The sequence below is a fragment of the Jatropha curcas genome, chromosome 10 (assembly GCF_041381405.1).
Source record: "Jatropha curcas cultivar XTBG-Jc1 chromosome 10, XTBG_Jcur_1.0, whole genome shotgun sequence".
NCBI classification, from domain to species: Eukaryota; Viridiplantae; Streptophyta; class Magnoliopsida; order Malpighiales; family Euphorbiaceae; genus Jatropha; species Jatropha curcas.
In genome coordinates this window covers 16857864-16864459 of record NC_143160.1, presented here as the reverse complement: position 1 = coordinate 16864459, position 6596 = coordinate 16857864, and the positions used below count along the sequence as shown (strand labels likewise).

Sequence of the window (6596 nt, the reverse complement as noted above, 5' to 3'; positions counted from 1 at the left end):
GTAACCAAAATACCCTGACTCACATGCTCAATTGCTAACCCTTTAACCCAGTGTTTAGGTACGCTAATGTATGAATGTGATGATCCAGGATCAATTAAAGCATAAACTGTATGATCAAATAAAGAAAACGCACCAACTATGACATCTGGAGCTTCCTCATCTTCCTTGGCTCGCATAGCATAGACCCTGGCTGGAACTTTGGTATCAGGTCTGTCCATAGTCTCTGACTGCTGTCTCTGCCCTCCGGAGCTCTCACCTCTACTCCGACCTCTACCTCTGCCTGCTATGAACTGTGTAGAAACTTCTGCCCTCTTAGGACAGTCCCTCCTCTGATGGTCTGATGCTCCACATATCATGCATCTACCTGTCACCATCCAACAATCTCCACCATGCCGTCTGCCACAATGCTCACAAGGTGGAAAAGTATAACCATCGGACCCTGTGCCTCTACTGGTGCCTCTACTAGCTCCTCTGCCTGAACCTCGACCACCACCGGCAGAACTAGCCACAACTGATGCCGCTGGCGCATGAGCACCCCTAGCTGTGCCGTGGCTAAAAGGATGCCTAGGACCAGCTGAAGTACTACCACCTCTGAATCTCTTGCTCTCCGACTGATATGTACTGGGTGCACTCTGAGTCTGATCTCTCTTCTGCTGAGACCGCTGGCGTCTGGTACGCTGACTGGCCTGAATTCGCTCTATCTCCTGAGCTGCCTCTACCAAAGCTGAGAACTCTCTGAATCTGGAAGCTACCACTCCCATCTGAATCTCATCGTTCAGGCCCTCCTGAAACTTTTTACACCTCTCTGCCTCTGTAGCCACTATCCGGTCACCATACCTGCTGAGTCTGGTGAATTCTCTTTCGTATTCTGCAACTGACATTCTGTTCTGTCTCAGGTATAAGAATTCCTTCCTTCTAGCATCAAGATAAGCCTCTGTGATGAACTTTTTCTTGAATTCATCCAAAAAGAATTGCCAGGTACGCTGCTCTGCTGGTACTCTCTGTTGAACAGTAGTCCACCATGTGTATGCCTCCTCTATCAGTAATGACGTGGCACAAATCAACTTGTCCTCTAGTGTACACTGTAATTGCTCCAGGACTCTTAAAGTACCATCTAACCAATACTCAGCTGTTTCGGGATTATCGTCCTTGCTAGCTCTGAATTCTTTTGCACCATATTTTCTAAGCTTTTCTAGTGGGGACTTTCTTTCTCTGTCTACTACTACTGATGCCTGAGGTACCACCCCTGCAATCTGTCTAAACGTATCTGCAAGTTGCTTTAACAGCACCTCTTGACCTGGTGCTACTGGAGCCTCACCCTCCACAGCTCTGGAGGCGTGTGACTCGCTTTCACCTTCCTGTGACATCCTCCTATAAAAATAACAACTGCTTAGTTCATCAGGGTAGTCATGGCATGTACACTATAATGACATATGCATTTAAGCCCGAGGAACTAAACTAGTGCTCTGATACCAAAATTTGTAACATCGCTTCCCGGTCCACCCGTTAACTCAAATGAACCGAGCTGAGATGCTACAATCTGGTTGAACCTATGTCCTTTCATGCTAATATCATGTTGTATGCTGATTATGATGTCAAGCTGTTGCTTTTTACATTAGGAAAATATAGATATGTACTTAATATTTTTACAAGACATGATACTAATTTTCAAAATGAAATGGGCTCAACTGTGTGCCCTGTACATGCCATGATAAGGATAGAAAGAATCAAAATATCCAAATGAATAGCTACCCTGAAGACTGAGTCTTCCACAGATGAACTGCAGCAGTTGTAAGCTGATTCTCTACGGTCCAGTCTCGAAACCTACGAGTTAAATAAATAACTCGCTGAGCAAATAATGCTCAGTGGATATCTCAATTTAATAAGAAATAAAACAATAAACATATAAGCACACATATCATTATACTTTCATGATTTTACCTGCTGTTCATGATGCTGTATAAATTTTGCAACTTTTATTAACCATCGTATATACTTTATAAATAATAAATCACATAACTGCATGGCTCCATAAGGTTATAGTGAAACCAAAGTGATAAGAAAAACTGTATGAACTGTATGAAACTGGATGAATACTGTATGGCTGGGCTGTTATGGCCCGTATATAAATCATATCCACTCAACAGCCTGTAGCTGGAGTACCAAACTGTATGGGGCGCAGATCTGCTATCCTATGTCGCGACATAGTCTTATCTACGTGGTTTCTGCCTAACCTTAATGGAGCATATTATGTGTATTGTGATAATACAAGAATTATTTAGAAAATATCTAATGAGGAATAATGCATACCATTGATAATGTATAAAGTAACTTGCATGGAAATACTCTAGCTATTGCACCCGCGATGCAATTCTTACTAATGTTTATGTAACTAAATTTTACCATTCAGATTAAGGAAATTCTTAGTTTAAATTAAGTTCACTTAGAAGGTAAAATGCAGTAATAATTTTCGGGTGAATGAATCTACATATGCATTCCAACATCATTTCTAATGTGTTCTTGAAATCTGCCAGACAACCTGTACATGTTTCACAAATCCTATCATAACTCTTTCTGTATACGTCCAATTTAGGTTATTCTAAATTCTATGGTTAGCTAACATCTTAAGGTACAAAGTTTTCTTCTATCACATCTCTTAATTACGTTGGCAAGGTAGTCACATATTGAGCTCAAGTAGCAACTGCTAGTCTGCCCTGCTGTTGGTTTCCAGCCTGCCCAGTTTATACTATTTTGGTCATATCTCTCAATTTATAACTCCAATTTAGGTGATTCTACATTCTATGGTTAGCTAACACATTAGGCTACAAATTTGTCTTCTACCACATCTCTTAATTACGTCGGTAAGGTAGTCCAACATTGAGCTCAAGTAGCAACTGTCAGTCTGCCCTGCTGTTGGGTTCCAGCCTGCACAAGTTATACTATTTTGGTCACAGATCTCAATATATAACTCCAATTTAGGTGATTCTGCCTTCTATGGTTAGCTAACACATTAGGCTACAAATTTGTCTTCTACCATATCTCTTAATTACGTTGGTAAGGTAGGCAAATATTTACCGAAATGAGCAACTTCCAGTCCGTCCAGACTGTTGATTTCCAGCCTGCACAGTCTGTACTATTTTGGTCATATCTCTCAATTTATAACTCCAAATTAGGTGATTCAAAAACTCATGGACAGATAAAACATAGAGGAACAAATAACTCTTCTATACCACTTCCTAATTCCATCGTTAAACAGAGTCAAAATCAGGGTGAAGTTACTGGTCAATGGTCCAACAAACTGGGTTCAGCATGAAATCAATATCTACTTCATTCATTCAATTCATACCATGCTTTATCACCATTTACAGACCTCTAATTCAACATTCAGCAATATATGTTTTCATTATCAACACACTACACAAGTTTTCATGCAAGAAAATGTGAAAAACTAAAAGAGATATCAAACCTTCAACCAAAAGAGCTTTAAATCCTCTTCTTAGCTTCCTTTTCTTCCAACTTTGAGTTCCCCTCTCCTATACATAATAACTCTTAGAAATCATCTAAAAAATCACAAAAGTATGAAAATCAAGAAGGGCTACTTACTTGGATAGAGTTCTAGGTTGAATTTAGTGTTTAAATCACATGAAAATGGATGGAGAAAGGAAGGAGATGAAGAGAAAGATGAAAGGAGATGAAGAGGAAGATGAAGATGAAGAAGACGTTGAAGATGAAGATGAAGAAAATGAAGAAGGCAAACTGAAATGGAAGTCTCGTGTAGTCCAAATTTATCTTTGATTGTGTGTTAAAAATTACCAAATAGTACCTATATTTTCCATATGTTACATTTTAATACCTAAACTTTATATTTTAGTGCAAGTAAGTCCTACTCCTTATACTTTGATCTTTTTGTTTCATTCAAGTAAGTCCACTTCTTTTACTTATTTAAGTTACATCCCATTCTACCCCACTCTGGATTTAAATGGCTCGAACCGGGTTCTTGTTCGGCCCAACTCGACTCGACTCTATGCAACGATTCGATTCAGTAGGATGTTACATAAACGGCTAGGTTTTCTTCCCCAAGAACTCAAGTGAGTAAATTTGAGGAAGATCAAACCATTAACCATTTAGTTTTGAAATCAAAAAAAATAAAAAAAAAAGATAAAGAGAGAAAAAGAGAGAAAAGAAAAAAAAAAAGAAAACGTTTGTTTGGTATAAACTTGATAACTACATTTCTGGAATCGTGAAACAACGTCTCTAAGCTAATCTCAGTGCATGCAATCCTCAAATCTGAGGGCTAGGTAACTATTTCTTTCATTTCTAGTCTTTATTTCTTAAAAAAATCTCATTTTCATAAGCATTTAGTTGATTTGTTATTAGTAAAACATAATTTTGCCCACTGTTGGACTTTTCTGAGTTGTGTTTAATCACTTTTGACAAAAAGAACACGTAAAAAGAGTAGTTTGAAAGGTAGTTGCGGACTAGAGCAGCCGCGTCATGTAGCTATTACCTGCGTGACGCGACTGTTCATGTCCAAAAGTCTTTGATTCGGACTGGACCACATGCGTGACGCATCTGTTCATGTACTCAGTTTGTCATTTCATCTTTATATTTATGCTTAATCAATATATATGAGTATTTTAACGATGTCGCGAACAGTTCCGTCATGTAGCTAGGAGTTCCGTCACGCGACTGTTCTTTATAAAACAGCTGCATGACGCAACTGTTCTAGTCTCTAGGATAATAACCATAGTTCTGTCACGCGACTGTTCTTCATAGAACAGTTGCGTGATGCGACTATTCTAAAATCTAGAATACTTTTGTTTATCTTATTTTAATTCCATGTCATTAGATAGATTTTTAATCTTAATCCGGAAAATGATCAATAATGGGCAAATTGTGTTTTAATCAAACCAAATCGATTAATTATTTGTGATTATGAGATTTTAGAATTTACTATTTATTGTTTATTATTGATTATATTATTGAAATCGGTTTGTGGCCCGCCTTCAACCATAAGGCAAGAGCGGGTCTTTTAAATAATTGGCTTTTCTAAAATAAATTAGAAACTGTTGGTTAAAAGAGTCCGGTTTTCCGGGCGTCAGCTTCCAATGGGCCGACGTACCCAATTCCCTTATCTAGAATTGTACTTGGTATGCCTGACCAATTTTTCAAATAATTAGCCTTAAATAAAAATGGGTTAAATGAAGTCTCTTTAATAAAATTAAAATTGGAAACGGTCCCATTGCCGAAATAATGGGTGACGACTTAAAGTGTTTTATAAGACCGATTTATCGGCATCGCATATGCAAAAAGATTTTTATCACCTTTTTCCAAAACAATAATAATAGATAAAAAGATGTTTTCCAAGGTCCTTCCGGGGTTTAGAGGATCTCATGGGGTGAAAATAGATTGGCGACTTCACTGGGGATTTTGCAACCAAGAATCCCCGGTTATTTTCAATAATCAAAAGGTTGCAATTAGGAATTGACTCTAAAGCCTACATTTTCTAAAAATAAAATTGAATAGAAAAGCCCTTGGAAAATTTTTAATCGTCCGTATATGTTTAATTGCTTTCCTTTTCTTTCTAGGATTTTTGCATTCATACCGCATTTCTCTCTTCTCACCTCATTCTACCCATACTACCCTCCGATACTGGTGTTAACTTTGACGGTGGATCTAGCCTAAACCTCGCGTTTTAGGTGCATCCATCCGAGAATTAACATTACTACCAACTGCAAGCCTAGTACCTTAAAAATGCGTCAAAAGGAGTAGGCCCAACAAAGCCCGAATCCTGTTTGCGGAGCCCAGACTTTGTTAAGCCTAATAAGACTAAAGCCAATGCATATAGTTAAAGCCATAGTTACTTCTCTTAAGGAAATACCCGGTTCTATTTGCTGTTGTTATGCCGCATTCATTTCCAAGAGATTATATCGTCAATCTCAAAACCCCCTGTTGGTTGTCGAGATTAGACCAATTCCTAGGAAACAGATGTCGGAATTTATACCAATGGAATCCGCGTGTGGGAGAAATAAGGTTGGAAGGCATGCATTTCCCAACTCCCGTTCCCCTGTATGTTATAAACTGTACATATGTTGTGACATTCATGCACCATGTAACACTTTCCTTTGAGCCATGCATTAATAAGAGCTAATTTTCGGTATGGATGTTTGACTTTGATTTTGAGACTGGACCTCAAATTCGTTTTGAATAATGTAATGCAATCATTTATAGTGAATCAATACCCAAAAGAAAAGGGAGATATAAGGGGGTTGCGTTTCCTTTGTAGTTTCACATTTCTAGCATTATCTGAAAGCAAGCGTGAGATTGCTAAAAATAAAAAAAATAATAAAAATATAATCAATCAAGATAAGATCCTGCTTGGGACCATCTGCTCCAAGGCAAAAATTAAGGACACCAAAAAAATAAGAAAAAAATCCCGCTTGGAAATTCTTTCATTCCAAGGCAAAAGTTAGGGACTTGAGAGAAAATAGTCGACTGTAAATTCCAAGAAGGGACGGTCGACGACAGATAATGCCGAAAATGTTTGAATACAAAATAAGTCATTGCCATGTTATTCACACCGAATTTTGGGTCCA

The 6596-nt window shown here is 38.2% G+C and overlaps 1 long non-coding RNA gene across 1 annotated transcript; it reads right to left on the bottom strand.

Annotated features, from left to right (window-relative positions):
- Positions 1-1587: 1587 nt before the first annotated feature.
- On the bottom strand, positions 1588-3981 carry LOC149493194 (uncharacterized). Its single transcript, XR_016322823.1, has 3 exons — positions 3604-3981; positions 3467-3533; positions 1588-1824 (listed from the first exon to the last, which is right to left on the bottom strand). It is a non-coding gene; the product is annotated as an uncharacterized LOC149493194 (long non-coding RNA).
- Positions 3982-6596: the final 2615 nt, after the last annotated feature.